The 14,702-nt window shown below is 38.2% G+C and overlaps 1 protein-coding gene across 2 annotated transcripts in view; it reads right to left on the bottom strand.

The window, feature by feature from the left end:
- LOC149138248 (Nop53 protein) overlaps positions 1-14,702 on the bottom strand; it is a 186,102-nt gene that overhangs the window by 102,026 nt on the left and 69,374 nt on the right. The gene's annotated exons all lie outside the window — the stretch shown is intronic.

The raw sequence follows: 14,702 nt of genomic DNA, 5'->3' as shown, positions 1-14,702 counted from the left end.
AAATCATGGACACTATCATTTCTTTGCTTCGATTTGCAGATACAAACCAACCCATCCTAGGCAAGGTTTATGAGGGATGGGATTCCATGATTGAGTCTGTGACGAGCATTATTTTATAGAGTGAGTGCACCAAGTATGAGATCACTAGAGGCCTTCTTCACCACTATACCGGATATTCTTGTCAACATATGGGACAAAAATTGCACACCTTTGCATTGTTTGGCTCACTTATTGAACCCAAAATACTACAGCCATGAGTGGTTGAGTGGTGGACCTTCCCGTAGATTCCTTCCTCACATGGATGGTGAAATCTCACAAGGGAAGAAAGATGCATTCATGCGGGTTTTTCAGGATATAGCATTGCTTGATGAGGTGGAGGATGCCTTTGCAGAGTGTGGCACTAGTCGATTTGCAGGATATGATCTGATTAAAGACAAGGGGGCTAAGAAGCCCTATTCTTAGTGGGAAAATCATGTGGCAACAAGCACTCCTCTACAGCAATTCGCCATGAGGCTCCTCCTCTCTCAAGCGACTTCATCCTCTTGTTGCGAGAGGAATTGGAGCACATATGGGAATTTGTATAGTGTTAAGAAGAGCAAGCTTGAGCAGTCCAAGGCAGAGACAATGGTGTATGTGCACACCAACCTGTGTCTTATTTACATGCAGAGGGAAGAGTGGTTGAAGGGAAAGACAAAGATGTGGGATGTCTTTCCTAATGATATGGGTTTGGACAGTAGTGTTGAGTTGGCATTGGCCAACAAGGATCTCAATGATCCAGTGCTAGAGCCTGTTAGATTTGATGATGGTGATACTGTAGAGGGGTCACCCTCCACACCAGCAGACGCAGAGATGACTTTGGATACAGGGCAAGAGGATGCAGCAGAAGAGAGCAGTGGTGACAATGATGATGAGGACAGTGATGTTGATTTTGATGATGACTATGAGGATTGATGACTCGTGAGTCATGAGCTACCCACTGCCTTGAGGCTTGTATACTTGTAGTTTTTTGTATTTTCTATTTCTATTTACCATTGGCATTGCACTACCTATGTAACACATTTTGATTTTAATGACTTAATGAGAAAACTACAACTGTCAGTGTCTATATCTTACTATCTTGTCTTTCTCCTATTGGATCATTGATGAATTGAATATGTACTATGAATTCAGAATTTATGATTTATCATTTATGTGACATGTCACAAATTACAACTGTATTTGAATTTTGTATGTAGAATGCATGCCATAATGTTACTAACTTACTTTGTAAACAGTAAAACTTACATCTAGATGAAGATCTATGTTTGAAATCAATGAATTTGTATCATAAATGAGAATTTGTGTAAGAAATATCTAATTTTTAATATATATATAGATATATATATATATATATATAACGTAACCGAACATGTCATGTTTTGAGGGGTCAACGTGTCTGAATCTGACACTTGAATCCCCATATCCGTCGAATCCCGAATACACGTGTCAGGTGACATAGATTATCATGCTAGATCATGTCTTGAGTCTCGTAAAATTTGGTTAAGTCTAAGTGTCTAATTTTAATTATTAAAATTTCCCACTAGTCGGAATTTTAAAAATTAATTTGATGTAAATTGTAAAATATAATGTCTATAAAAGTTCATGGCGTTGAGAAATCAAGGGCAACTAGATTAGGGTGATTTCTCTTACTTTGATAACTGCTTGTGATGTTCTTTTGATGTATTTGTAATTAATTACTTCTTTCTCTTGATTATTATTATGTTCTTATCATCAAACAACTACCAAACTATGAAGATCAATGAGACAAGAGGACACAAAATATAGGCTGCTAGCCGAGGCCAAAGCCTCTCCCTTTGAGAGGAAAACCCACAAGAATTCTTCTCTTCTTATAGAATCTTCAAATGATGAATTCCAAGACCTAAGACCCAAGACAAAGACTCCTCCAAGACCAAGTCAAACTTCTTGATGAACTTGCTTCTCACAAAGTCAACCCAAGTCAAACTTGCTTCACAATCACTGCAACTTCTTCCTTCGACCACAATTTCGGACTTGCAATTCTATGCGTTCTTGCAAAAACCCTAGCTCGCACGTGTGGGTGGAATATGGTAGATTAGGTCTCCTTCTTCCTTTGCTCAAGGTGCTTCTTTTTCCTTAGAATTTAGGGTTGCAAACTTGATTCTTTTGACACCTGATTTCGGCTCCTTTGATGACTATATTTTCTGCAGCAAATGATGCCCTAGACCCTTCACACGTGTGGGAGAATGTAGCCCTAAAACAGTCCTTAAAACATCGGTCTCCATCCTTTTATGTTTCTCCTCTTCCTTATATATAGGCTTTCTTGTGTTGTTCGAACAGCCATAATGAGGCCAACTTGTCACTACTAGGTCGACTTATCTTCTAGCAGGCCGACTTGGTCTTGGAGGAGGACATTTGACTCTAAATAAAGTCTTTTTACATGATACAACATGCACAATAGGGTCTTTACATATGACAATGACTTCTTTGATTTTTTTACTTCATGACAAAGCCCTAGAAGAACACAATGGGTGTTTGACATAAAAATAAATTAACTTTGAGCATGAAACCCATACTACAAAATAACAATAATAAATTTTCTTTTTCTCTTTACATCAAATACATAAAAGCATGATTACATAGGACATTATGAAGACCGAACCTAGTTACATATTTCAACACTCCCTCTTAACTAGGGAGGTATGCATAATACATTCAAGGTGCATGGACATTCTCATACTCGAGAATTCTCATAAGAAGAGTCAGAACAACCAGCATTGTCATATAGCAAGGCCTTGACTAACAACTCTATCTCTCCACTAGATTAGAGCACAATGGTGGGGAGACAAATTATTTATAAACACCTTCGTCATTGTCTCTCAAGGCACATACCCCATCTGGATGTTCACAAGGTATGTCATTTTAGGACCATTCCTGTCTTGGATTACCACATCCTCAAGGAATTTCCTCTTCGACTACTCTTACCTATTGGATGCCCTACCTCATCCTCAAAGAGTATCGGTCTCATTCTCAGATGCTAACTCAATCCTCCACTTTCTTCATAATGAAGACAAGAATGATGTGTCTATCTCTCCCTCTCACCTAGGGAGGATCTACTCATTCCTATAAAAGGAATATACCTAAGTTCCCTCTTAATTAGGGACTTGCCCAAGCTCTCTCTTAACTAGGGACCTGTTACCTATTGAAATATGTAACTAGGTTTGGTCTTCATAAATATGAAATGTACTCTTGATTCTTCTATATTGTAAAAGAAAAATTATTATTGTTATTTTTTGTAGCATGGGTTTCATGCTCAAGGTCATTTTATATAGAGTTCCAGCACCCATTGAGTGTTTCTAGTGTTTGTCATAGAGTTTAGAAGTCAATAGAGTCGTTGTCATATGAAGAAGACCCCATTGGGCATATTGTAATATGTCAAAAGGATTATTTTTGTATGGACACATACACATTCCTCATCGTTCAAGCAAAGAAGAGGCAAAAGAAAGGCAAGCGAGGAAGGACAAAAGGAAGAAGGGCAAAGTTTGCGGGTTAATTCTCTTTCTCTCTCTCACATGTGCAAAGATAAGGCTAGGGTTTTGCAACTACAAGGTCAAAGTTGTCAAGTTGTTGAAAGAAGGTCGAAGAAGGGGCTTTTAGGTCACCTACTAGCCCTAGAAGGAGAAGCAACCCAAGCGAAGTAGCAAGGAAGCCTTAGAAGCCCTAATGTCACTCACACGTGTGGAAGCAACAACTGTTGCAGGGGCCAAAAATTTCAAACCTACAGGTGGAGGCCAAAATTTTGTAGTTGGGGATCAAAATTGTGCAGTTGAAAGAGATTTGACTGGTTTGACTTGGATAGAAGAAGCACATCATCAAGAAGGTTTGGCTTGGTCTTGGAAGCGTATTGGCCTTCCTCTAGAGGTCTTGAAATTCATCATTTGAAGAATCTATAAGAAGAGAAGAAATTTGTGCGTTTTCCACTCAAGAGGAAAGGTTTTGGCCCTGGCTTGTAGCCTACATCATGTGTTCTTGTGTACTATTGATCTTCATGTTTTTGGTAGATGTTTGATGATAAGAACAACATAATAATAAGTGAAGAAGCTAATAATCAAGAAAAAATAAAAATACATCACAAGCAGTTATCAAGTATAAGAGAAATCATCATAATTATAGCGCTATTGATTTCTCAACATGGTATCAGAGCTAATATTAACAAAGGGCATGACGAAGATCACTACATCTTTGAAGAAGTCATTGACCACTTTTCTATGATGGCAAGTCATCTCAAGCAAGGCATCAAAGCATTTTGGAATCTCCTATTATCTATCAAGAATCATCTAACCAAGACTTCTACTACAAAGGATAAAGGGTTATTCTCAGCACTTATAGGTACGTTCGAAGATGAAATATATGGGTGATTGACAGTGGAGCATCCAGACATAAGACAGGTGAGCAAAAACAACTAAAGACCCTATCAAGAGGAAAGTTGTCCTACTCTGTTGAACTTGGAGATAAAAAGAGCTATCATGTAAGAGGAATTGGATCAACTTCGTTGGAGCAGGAAAATGGAGGAAACATATATCTCAACAACATTCTATTTGTACCAAGTTTGCAAAAGAATTTACTTTCTATTTCATGCCTAGAGGTTATGGTATAGGATAGTCTCTAGCATCAATAATGAAAAAGTCATTAGGATTCGTGAAGGAAGACTTTACAAGTTACTTACATCTCTCTCTCAAGCCTTGGTTCACATTGAATTCAACCCATGTAAACTTTGGCATAGAAGATTTGGACACATTCATTACAAAGTCTTACCAACTCTAAGTATAATGGTAAACGACATCCCTGAACTAAAGGAGGATCATGAAGGAGTTTGCAAGGGATGTGCATTAGGTAAAAATGTTAAGGAACCATTTGGAAGCAGTGCTTCAAGATCAAAATAAATATTGGATCTCATTCACTCTGATGTTTGTGGTCCTATGTCAACAAAATCTCTTAGAGGTTATCTATACTATGTAACTTTCATTGATAATCACTCAAGGAAAACTTGGATCTATTTGCTAAAGTCCAAGGATGAAGTATTTGAAAATTTTCAAGAATTCAAAGCAGAAGTAGAAAATCTTAGAGAAAGAAGGATAAAAATATTGACATCTCACAATGGAGGAGAATATACATCTAAAGAGCTCATAGCTTTCTGTAAGGAGGCTGGAATTAAGAGGGAGTTGATAGTTCCATATAATCTAGAGCAAAACGGAGTAGTAGAACGAAAGAATCGATCAATTGAAGAAAACGTTAGAGCTATGTTACATGATCAAGACTTACCTCAATTTTTGTGGGGTTAAGCATCTAAAACAGTTGTCTACATTCAAAATTGAAGTCTTCACAAAACACTTGACAACATGACTCCTGAAGAAGCATTCACTAGGAAGAAACCATGTGTAGACCATGTCCAGATATTTGGTTGTCCTGTCTACATTCACATTCCAAAAGACAAAAGAAAGAAGTTGGATCTTGCAAGCATGAAAGGCACATTTATTGGCTATAGTAACACTTATGTTGTAACCCTAGAGACAACCTCTAGCTGAGAAGAGATCAGTGCCTAGGACATCTGTGCAAAAAGATGAAAACTTTGTTTAATATCTCATACATAGTTTCCCAGAGAGCTTTTATGGAGATGTAATATAGGAATAGCTCTTGGAGAAAAGACACACCCTCCCAAACATTAACGTTGTCTATGAAAATTATTTTCGAAGTAGTAGTAGGGTGAAAGAATGAAACAATGAAAGATTCAAAATAGAAGGTTGGATTAACATAATCTTCTATATCAAATCTTAGCAGAAACCATGAAAGATTAAAGAACTGAAAATATGGAGCGTAGTTTAAGGTTATTTTAATTAAAGATGCAAAGGTACTATAAGCTATTCCAAGCAAAGTAAATTTGTTTAATGAAAATAACCAGTAGCTTCTTTACACATTCTCAAAGGAAGAATAACAGATAATGACTTACAGTAAAGAAAAGAACACATATCATGCCCAAAAGACAGTTGGAATCACCCAGAAATTTTATTAGTTCTCCAAGAAAGTTTTGATACATTACACAAGATTTACTCTCTGAGGCCAAAATTCGGAACCCCAAAATTGGTTCCTTCATGTCTTTTTAAAGAAAAATTTTACACTAAGGACAGTTACAAAACTATTAACTGTCAAAACTTATTCAAAACTACCTCTAACTTTATTCGGTCCTTATGAGGACTCAAAAGACTAAACTTAGAAACTAAACTAGTTTAGCTTTAAAATTACAAAATGTAGTATTTACTAAAATTAAAAATAGGTGCATTATCATCATTCAATCACTTGAGACTCTTGTGCAGGCTCACTTGATGAGGCTCCAAGTTCCACCACTCGGATCTTTGTTGGTGATATTAAATCCTGACATTTCTTCCACAATGCTAATTCAAGAGCTGGGCATTTTATCATTTTGTCATATAGGCCATCTTTAAATTAGTTATCCTGTTGTATGTTAGCTTTTCAGTAAAGAGAGTTTTAACTAACCATAGCAATTGAAAATCTCTTTGTAAGTAATTTACAATTGTTGATCCCTTCAGAATTGTTGTTCTTTCATGGGAAGCATTTATCTTACTCTTAGTCTCCACTAACAAGGTTTCATATGTTTCCCAAGGGAGGAGATTTCCCTGCTGATCCCAACATGAAGGTAATCCTGCTCGGACTCTCTTGTCAAAATTGGAATTGAAAGCCAACATTGACTCCTTGATTTCTCCTAGTCTGCCCTCTGCATTCTTTTTGTAGATGTTTTTCTGCACCATTTTATTTATTTCTAAAACAATGGATGTTTTTTCTACAATATCCATTGCTCTCAACTCCAGAGAAGACTTAGCATTTAGAAAATCAATCATCCTCTTTGCCAATTGTGCACTCTGTTGTGACTTGTCTTTGTTAGTGAGGATAATAGATTCAAGATCTTTGACCATTGTTTTCTCCTCATCCATGACCATCATATGATCCCAAACTGCTTTCACCTGTTGAATAATGTCATTCCAGATGATCTCTCTTGCTTGAATAAGAGACATATTGCCCTTCAATTTCTCTTTTAATTCCTTCACTTCATCACAGGCTGACTGATAGTTCTTGTGATGTTGTGATGCATTTTCTCTGGCCATGTTCAATTGTCTCTCTTTATGTTTTAACTGCTCCTTAGCATCATCTAGATTCTTTTGTATCTTCTTCAACTCATCTTCTGAAATCTTTAACTCAGTCATAACTCTAGTGAGTTTGTCAGTGGGATCTTCAAAGTCTGGCTGCACCACAATTGTGCAGACATGTCTATCTATCTTCTGTTGCAGTTCTGCATTGAGTTCTTTAAGACTTGCCACTTCCTTATTCCTCTCCACCAATTCATGAGTCGGAATCTCCTATTTTTCAATTTGGGCCAATTCTGGAGCTAAGACATGTTCAGTGGTAGGCAGTTTCAGTTTTCTTCTTAATGATTGGATCTCAGATTCTGCACTCTGAACTAGTGTTTGAATAGCGGTTTTATCTTTTGGATTCACCCCAAGCTTAATAATTAGCTTCTTAAATTCTTCATTTTGAGTATGAAGAGCTCGAGAATTAGCTTTTTACAATTTTAACTATTCAAACACCTTTCCCAACAAGGCCTTTGTTTTGCTTGCTACTAATGATGTTTTACTGAGATTATTATAGATTAACTCTCCAGTCTGCCTGTGTAAGTTTATCTTGTCAAGCAAAGGAATGTATTTTGTATTCACAGACAAGCTCATTGTCCTGAAATCAGCTCCAAAAGTAACTGATTGTCAAACAGGATGTGTGAAGGAGATTTTCAATTGACTTCTTTCTAAATCCATGGCCGAAAGAAGTCTGGTTTGATAACCTGGGATGGATTGAGCCTCCAACTAAGTAGCAACATTTGCTTTGAATTTCTCATTTCTTTCCTCAATTTGGTCATAAGAAAACTTCAAAACACTTAAGGAAGCATGTTCTTCTTCTCCAAGAATAGGAGATGAGGGTGCACATTTTACTCCTCCTATCTGCAACTGAAATCCAATTTCACTAGATGGCCTTTCCCTGAAATCTTCAAATTTTGTTTCTCCCCTCTGTATTCTCGACCTTTTGCTGCTTTGAGAGCTTTCCCCGATAAGATTGATGACATTTGTGGCCCCTCTTTTCATTACCTTTTCCAGAAGGGAGAGGAGTTTCAACTTCCATACTTCTTTGTGCTTCAACCAAGCTACCATTTGCCAACTTCTCTAGCTCAAGCCTTGATTCATGTGTATAAGGAGCATAGGAATTCTCTACTCTCCTTGAAATGACCTGATGAGGATCATAGGACCACTTTTCTCCCTGCTGGAAATTCATGGCTTGTAACAATTTTCAACCTCCTCAATTGCTTGCCTGTTGTTGACAATGAATGGACCAACAGTAGATATCCCTTTTTGGCTGGAACAAAATGTATTTGATCTACATTTAGGCTTTGCCTAATGAATTCCAATGCAAATATTCTCATAGGCACAAAAGATGGAAGCCTATAAGGAAGAACATTTACTCCATACAATCTGACTTCTGTATAATCCTCAAATGAAAACCAATCTCCAACCTTCAGATCTTTGCTTAATTGCAAAAGAGACTGAGCCTTTGGTAAAATCCTAGGAGGGGCAGCATTATTGATAACTCTATAAACAATAGACATGAAGGAAGAAATATAATAGGAAAACCCCTCATTGTTTGGTTGGCTTCTGACCAGATCAGTCCAATTCACAATTGTTTGCTTCTTTTTATTGGCATCCAAAACATTTAATCCTAGGTCCATAAATTGTTCAACATGCACATATAGGAAGAGATACACTAATAATGAGGGAAATCTGAAACACCCAGTAATGCTAAAATTAAGGAGATGTGAGTTAATGGCTTGCTCCCAAAAGGTAGGAATATCCAGCACCACATTAGGTTGCATCATCAAGTGAAAAAACCCTATAGCTTGACAATTTATTACTGAAGTGTCATCCCTCCCCAAAATTCTCATAATTACTTGCAACACAGACCTGGCACTCTCAGCAAAACAAGTTACAGGAAATTGAATAGACTTTGAAGATAGAATTGCATCTGGAGGCATAATATAGGCATATAGTTTACTACAGTCCTCTGCTAACAGATTTTGAAAGGTTGACAGGAGGGTTTCATCAGAGAAAGAAAGATAGTGGTCTGACTGTGGAAAATCTAGAGCTTGGTGAATTAAGAGTGAAGAAACCTGCAAAATATTCTCTCCAAAGGAATTCATAACATAACATTGCTGAGGATACAAAGATGAGGTTAACCAAGAGACAAACTCTGGGAAAGGATAGGTTTGTGAGATAATTGCAAAAAAAAAACCCAATTTAACCATTCTAACTGATACTTCTGACTCAATTTGGTTAACCAGGACATTTTGACGAAATTCCATTAGATTAATAGGACAAACTAAGTCAAAAATATCGTGCTTAATATCCATGAGGGGAATGTGGGTAGAAGGACCAGAGAGGATGGTTTTCTTTGAAATTTAACCTTTCTTTTGAGAATTCACAGAGAGATGAATTTAGCTAAATACCTAGTAAATTTTAAGTGCTGAGATGGGAGCTTTAACGTTGTTGGAGGTAGTGGCATTCATCGTGGAAAAGTAATTAAAATGGGCAAAACAAGGCTTTTTATAAATGGAGGGCGAGAAAAAACAGAGCTAAGTGAATATGTACAAAGGTACGAAAGGATGATGTAGCGAATGACATGAAAAATATGGATGAGGTGGCATGATGAGAAGTGATGTGATGGTGACGAGGATTTGGTGACTGGCCACACACTCGCTTGAATACTCGCTCGCTTGCCGTAAACGAAGTAGAAACCACTTACCACTCCCGAGGGCACCTTTGGCAGTAAGCGGTGTCACAAAGGGGTATTGTCGAGGTTAATCTCGATAGTAGATTGCTGTAACAGCAATTTTTCACAAACTGCCTACGAGGGCACTCCTCTGTATGACGACCAATCAATTTGCGATGTCGAGGTTACTGTGAGCGAAACCCCGATGCATTCAACGACCCCACGCTGACTAAAATGCTCATTCTTTATCCTTTGATCTGACACAGAGGGTGGCCCACTCGTTCATAATTATATTTTAATATTCGCTCCCAACTTTGGTCCTATGTCAATCTCTGACATTCAGACATTATATTATAAAGGGGAATGTGGGTAGAAGAACCAGAGAGGATGGTTTTCTTTGACATTTAAGCTTTCTTTTGAGAATTCACAGAGAGACGAATTTAGCTAAATACTGGTAAATTTTAAGTGCTGAGATGGAAACTTTAACGTTGTTGGAGGCAGCGGCAGTCGTCGTGAAAAAGCAATTAAAATGGGCAAAACAAGGCTTTTATAAATGGTGGGCGAGAAAAAACAGAGCTAAGTGAATATGTACAAAAGGTACGGAAGGATGATGTGGCAAATGACATGGAAAATATGGATGAGGTGGCGTGATGAGAAGTAATGTGATGGTGACGAGGATTTGGTGACTGGCCACACACTCGCTTGAATACTTGCTCGCTTGTCGTAAACGAAGTAGAAACCACTTACCGCTCCTGAGGGCACCTTTGGCAGTAAGCGGTGTCACAAAGGGGTGTTGTCGAGGTTAATCTCGATCGTAGATTGCCCTGACAGCGGTTTTTCACAAACTGCCTACAGGGTCACTCCTTTGTATGACGACCGATCAATTTGTGATGTCGAGGTTACTGTGAGCAAGACCCCGATGCATCCAACGACCCCGCGCTAACTAAATAGCCTATTCTTTATCCTTTGATCTGACACAAAGGGTGGCCCACTCGTTCATAATTATATTTTAATATTCGCTCCCAACTTTGGTCCTATGTCAATCTCTGACATTCAAACATTATATTATAAAGCACACGTACAAAGAGTCTCTTCATTTTATTTCATCCTTTTCTCTCTCTTTTTTAAATACATATATATTATCTCAGTTTTTTTGTCATTTCATTTCATTTCCTTTTTTTTTCATCATATATGATTTTTACAATTTTCTTTTTGAAAAATAAAGAAATTGACTACAACAACTTCTAAAGCATATACGATATACATAAAGGAAGGGCACTGAATTGAAGTAAGCTAAGATGTGATCTTTGATGAAATCGTTGCATATAAGAAGTCTAAAGATCTCCCAATTGACTTTGATGATGAAGAAATACCGATATTTGAAGAATGTTCTAGGGCGAAGAGGATTCCCATCATGAAGAAGGTGGTCCCAGTGAACCTATGCAACAAGTCATCATTCCTGGAAATAGAACGAGACCTAATCGGTTGAAGTCTACTCTTCAAGATGCAAAAGGATGTGCAACAGCGAAGGACACATTCACAGAAAGCAAGAAGCCTAAAAGATATTCAGGGTATGCAGCCTATATGACAAAGTTGATTGAAGCAGAGCCATCCACCTTTGAGGAAGTTGTTAATCATCAAGAATGGAAAGATGTTATGAATGAAGAATGGAGTTTTGGAAATCGTTCTGAGGCTGAAAGATAAATTTGTGCTGACTTCCAAGTGGCTCTACAAGATTAATCATGCAGCAGATGGAAGTATTGATAAATATAAAGCAAGGTTTGTGGTTGGGGGTTTCTCCCAACAAGAAGGCATCAACTATGAAGAGATATTTGAACCTACAGTTAGATACTCAACTATACAATCTTTGGTATCTTTGGTAGCATCAATTAGATGGAACATCCATCAAATGGATGTCAAGACAACATTCCTGAATGGTACTATTGATTAAGAAGTCTATATAGAACAACCCTTGGGATTTGAAGTGAATAATAGAGAGACTCACAACTGCAAGCTAAAGAAGGCACTTTATGGCCTTAAGCAAGCTCCAAGGGCTTGGTATGCAAGGATGGACACTACAAAGGTTGGGCTTCTCAAAAAAAATTGTTGATCCGAATCTCTATATCAAGGCAGTGAAGGATTAACCCGCAATCATTCTTCTATATGTGGATGATCTTCTCATAACAGGTGTGGAAGGTCGTATTCAAGAGTGCAAGAAGCAATTGGCAGCAAAATTCGAGAAGCATCTAGGGTTGATGCACTATTACTTCGCATTGGAAGTTTGGCAAAGACCTGGTGAAATATATCTAGGTCAAGAAAAATATTTGAGTAAGATGTTGCAGAGGTTTGGCTTGATGGACTGTAAACCTATGACAACCCCCATGATCACAAACTTCAGGAGGTTAAGAAATTTTGATTCAAGCCCCATGGATTCTACAAGATATAAAGAATTGGTTGGATCTCTGATGTATCTTGTGAACACTCGACCAAACATTTGTTTTGCAGTGAATATTCTCAGTCATAAACTCATATAGAGCCTAGATATGACCATTGGATAGCAACCAAGCATATATTGAGATATTTGGGAGGAACAATCCATTACTACCTGAAGTGTGATAGAAAGAATTATGTCCAATTGATTGGATATATAGATTCTGATTGGGGAGGCAGTGAGACAGGTGGAAGAAGCACTATTGGTGGATGTTTTAGCTTGAGATACTCTATGATAGCATGGACAAGTAGAAAACAAGATTCAATTGCTTTGAGTAGTGATGAAGCGTGTGAAGTTAGTGGAGAAGTTGTCTGGTTGAAGAAGTTGTTGTCCGACCTGTTTGAAACTTTGAAAGACCTATGGACCCTACAAATAACACCAAAAGCATAAGGTTGTCTGAAGACCCAGTATTCCCTGGAAAGACAAAGCACAAAATAACAAATATCATTACATACGAAAGTTGGTGCAAGATGGAGTGTTGCAGCTATAGTATATCTCCACCAATGAGCAGGTCGCTGACATTTTGACAAAATCTCTTCCTAATAAGAAGTTCGCGTATTTGACAGAAAAGTTCCAATTGGTTGATATCTCCTCCCTAGTTGAGAGGGACAGATAGACACAGCGTTCAACCTTCATTTTGTAAAGAAAGAATGGAGGATTGGGTAAGCATATGGTTTCTAATACTCTTTGAGGATGAGGTAGGGCATCCAATAGGTAAGAGTAGTCAAAGATGAAATTCCTTGAGGATGTGTTATTCCAAGACAGGAATTGTCCTAAAAGGACATACCTTGTGAACACCCGGGTGGCGTGTTATCACTCAAACCAGCAAGGGACCTAAAAGGGGTTCCTAAGAGGGCAACTGTTAGGTTAAGGGCAACAGTCGAGGCTTAGCCCACTGTCACCACAGCTAAGTCTCCCTGCTCTTTACGGACTTTCACCGATGGGAGGAGTACCAATAGTCTAGGGATCACTTGTAAAGTATATGTCAATGGATAGGTGAGAAGTGACCCTGAAAACCCTTTCCCAAGAATAGCACTTGCTTGCTCTTTAAGCAAGGGACTTGGTCCACCAGGGGTAAGGAGTGAGGATTGGAGGGTTGAGGGAGAAAGGATAGGCTTATAAACAAGGTTCTCAATCCCTACAATCCTTGGAAAACTTGGATTCCCAAATGGTCCTTGACAAATAATCTTTATTGAGAAGTGGGACCACACGCGGCCAAGTGGACCCAACCCAAGTTCAAGGATGGAATGTAGCAACCAATGGTGTTCCAATCCTACACAAGGTGAGGGGAAAGGACCAAACAAGAATAGTTAAAAATTTGATCCTAGAGCTAGGGCTTGGGATTTCCGAAGATTCCACCGTTTGAATTGCCTCAAATTTGGAGGAGAGGGAGGGGTCCCACCAACGCAGTAGCCTGTAAGAGATCAAAGTTTTTCCTTGGGTCAATTCCCATGAAATTGATGCCCTAAGTGACCTAATGCGGCTAGACTTGGGGAAAAGGGGAAAATGGTAAATAGAGGGTTAAAATGATCACCCCTTTAAGCGAGCAGTGCCTAATTCACTTGGGGATATGGAGTCAAGGATGATGATGAGTAAGAACTTGGTTTCTTGATCAAGGAGGCCCAGAAAGTCAACTTCATCCAATGTTGAAAGCAAAAGAAGAAAAGTGACCTTCAAGCATTTATACTTCAAAGCAAACGATGCAAGCTTATCGTGACATAATCTCTAGGAAATTTCATTCATATAACATTGTCCCATACATTAAATTAGCTAAAACATGCTCAATTCCACATTTCGACTATGCAACAACTAGCCCTAATTTTAGCAATATACGCAACAAGAATAATAACATCAAAATTCACTTACAATGTTATAGAGTATATCCAACCAGATTTTCGTTCACAAGACAAAGCTCCAAGACAAGATAAATACCCCACATCCATACGTCAAAATTCATGCATCTCCAGAAAATATCCTCCAAGGAAAAAAAGTGAATTCTCTATGATTAGAAAGATCCCAAATCAAGTGACGATCCAAATGAATGTATCCAACATCAATATATAGCCTCCTAAGAAATTCGAATTAGCCTATGGGCCTACATTAGCCCCTAATGGTAAAATAATGTGCAAATAAAACCCCTAGTAGTGACAAGCCCACCAAACTAGCTCACAAGTGCAAAAATAAGCCCTCTCAAGGGGCCAAATAATAATATGTACACGTCGTAGGGCCCTCCAAAGGCATAATAATATCCAGAAGTGCCATAATTGAGGAATTAATTCCTTAGAATATGATGGACAAGGGGGTGGCACCTTGTTCT

Source organism: Pinus tabuliformis, chromosome X (genome assembly GCF_031772625.1).
Source record: "Pinus tabuliformis cultivar Carrire ecotype Pingquan chromosome X, CPIR1, whole genome shotgun sequence".
Lineage (NCBI taxonomy): Eukaryota > Viridiplantae > Streptophyta > Pinopsida > Pinales > Pinaceae > Pinus > Pinus tabuliformis.
This window is presented reverse-complemented; position numbering and strand designations above follow the sequence as displayed.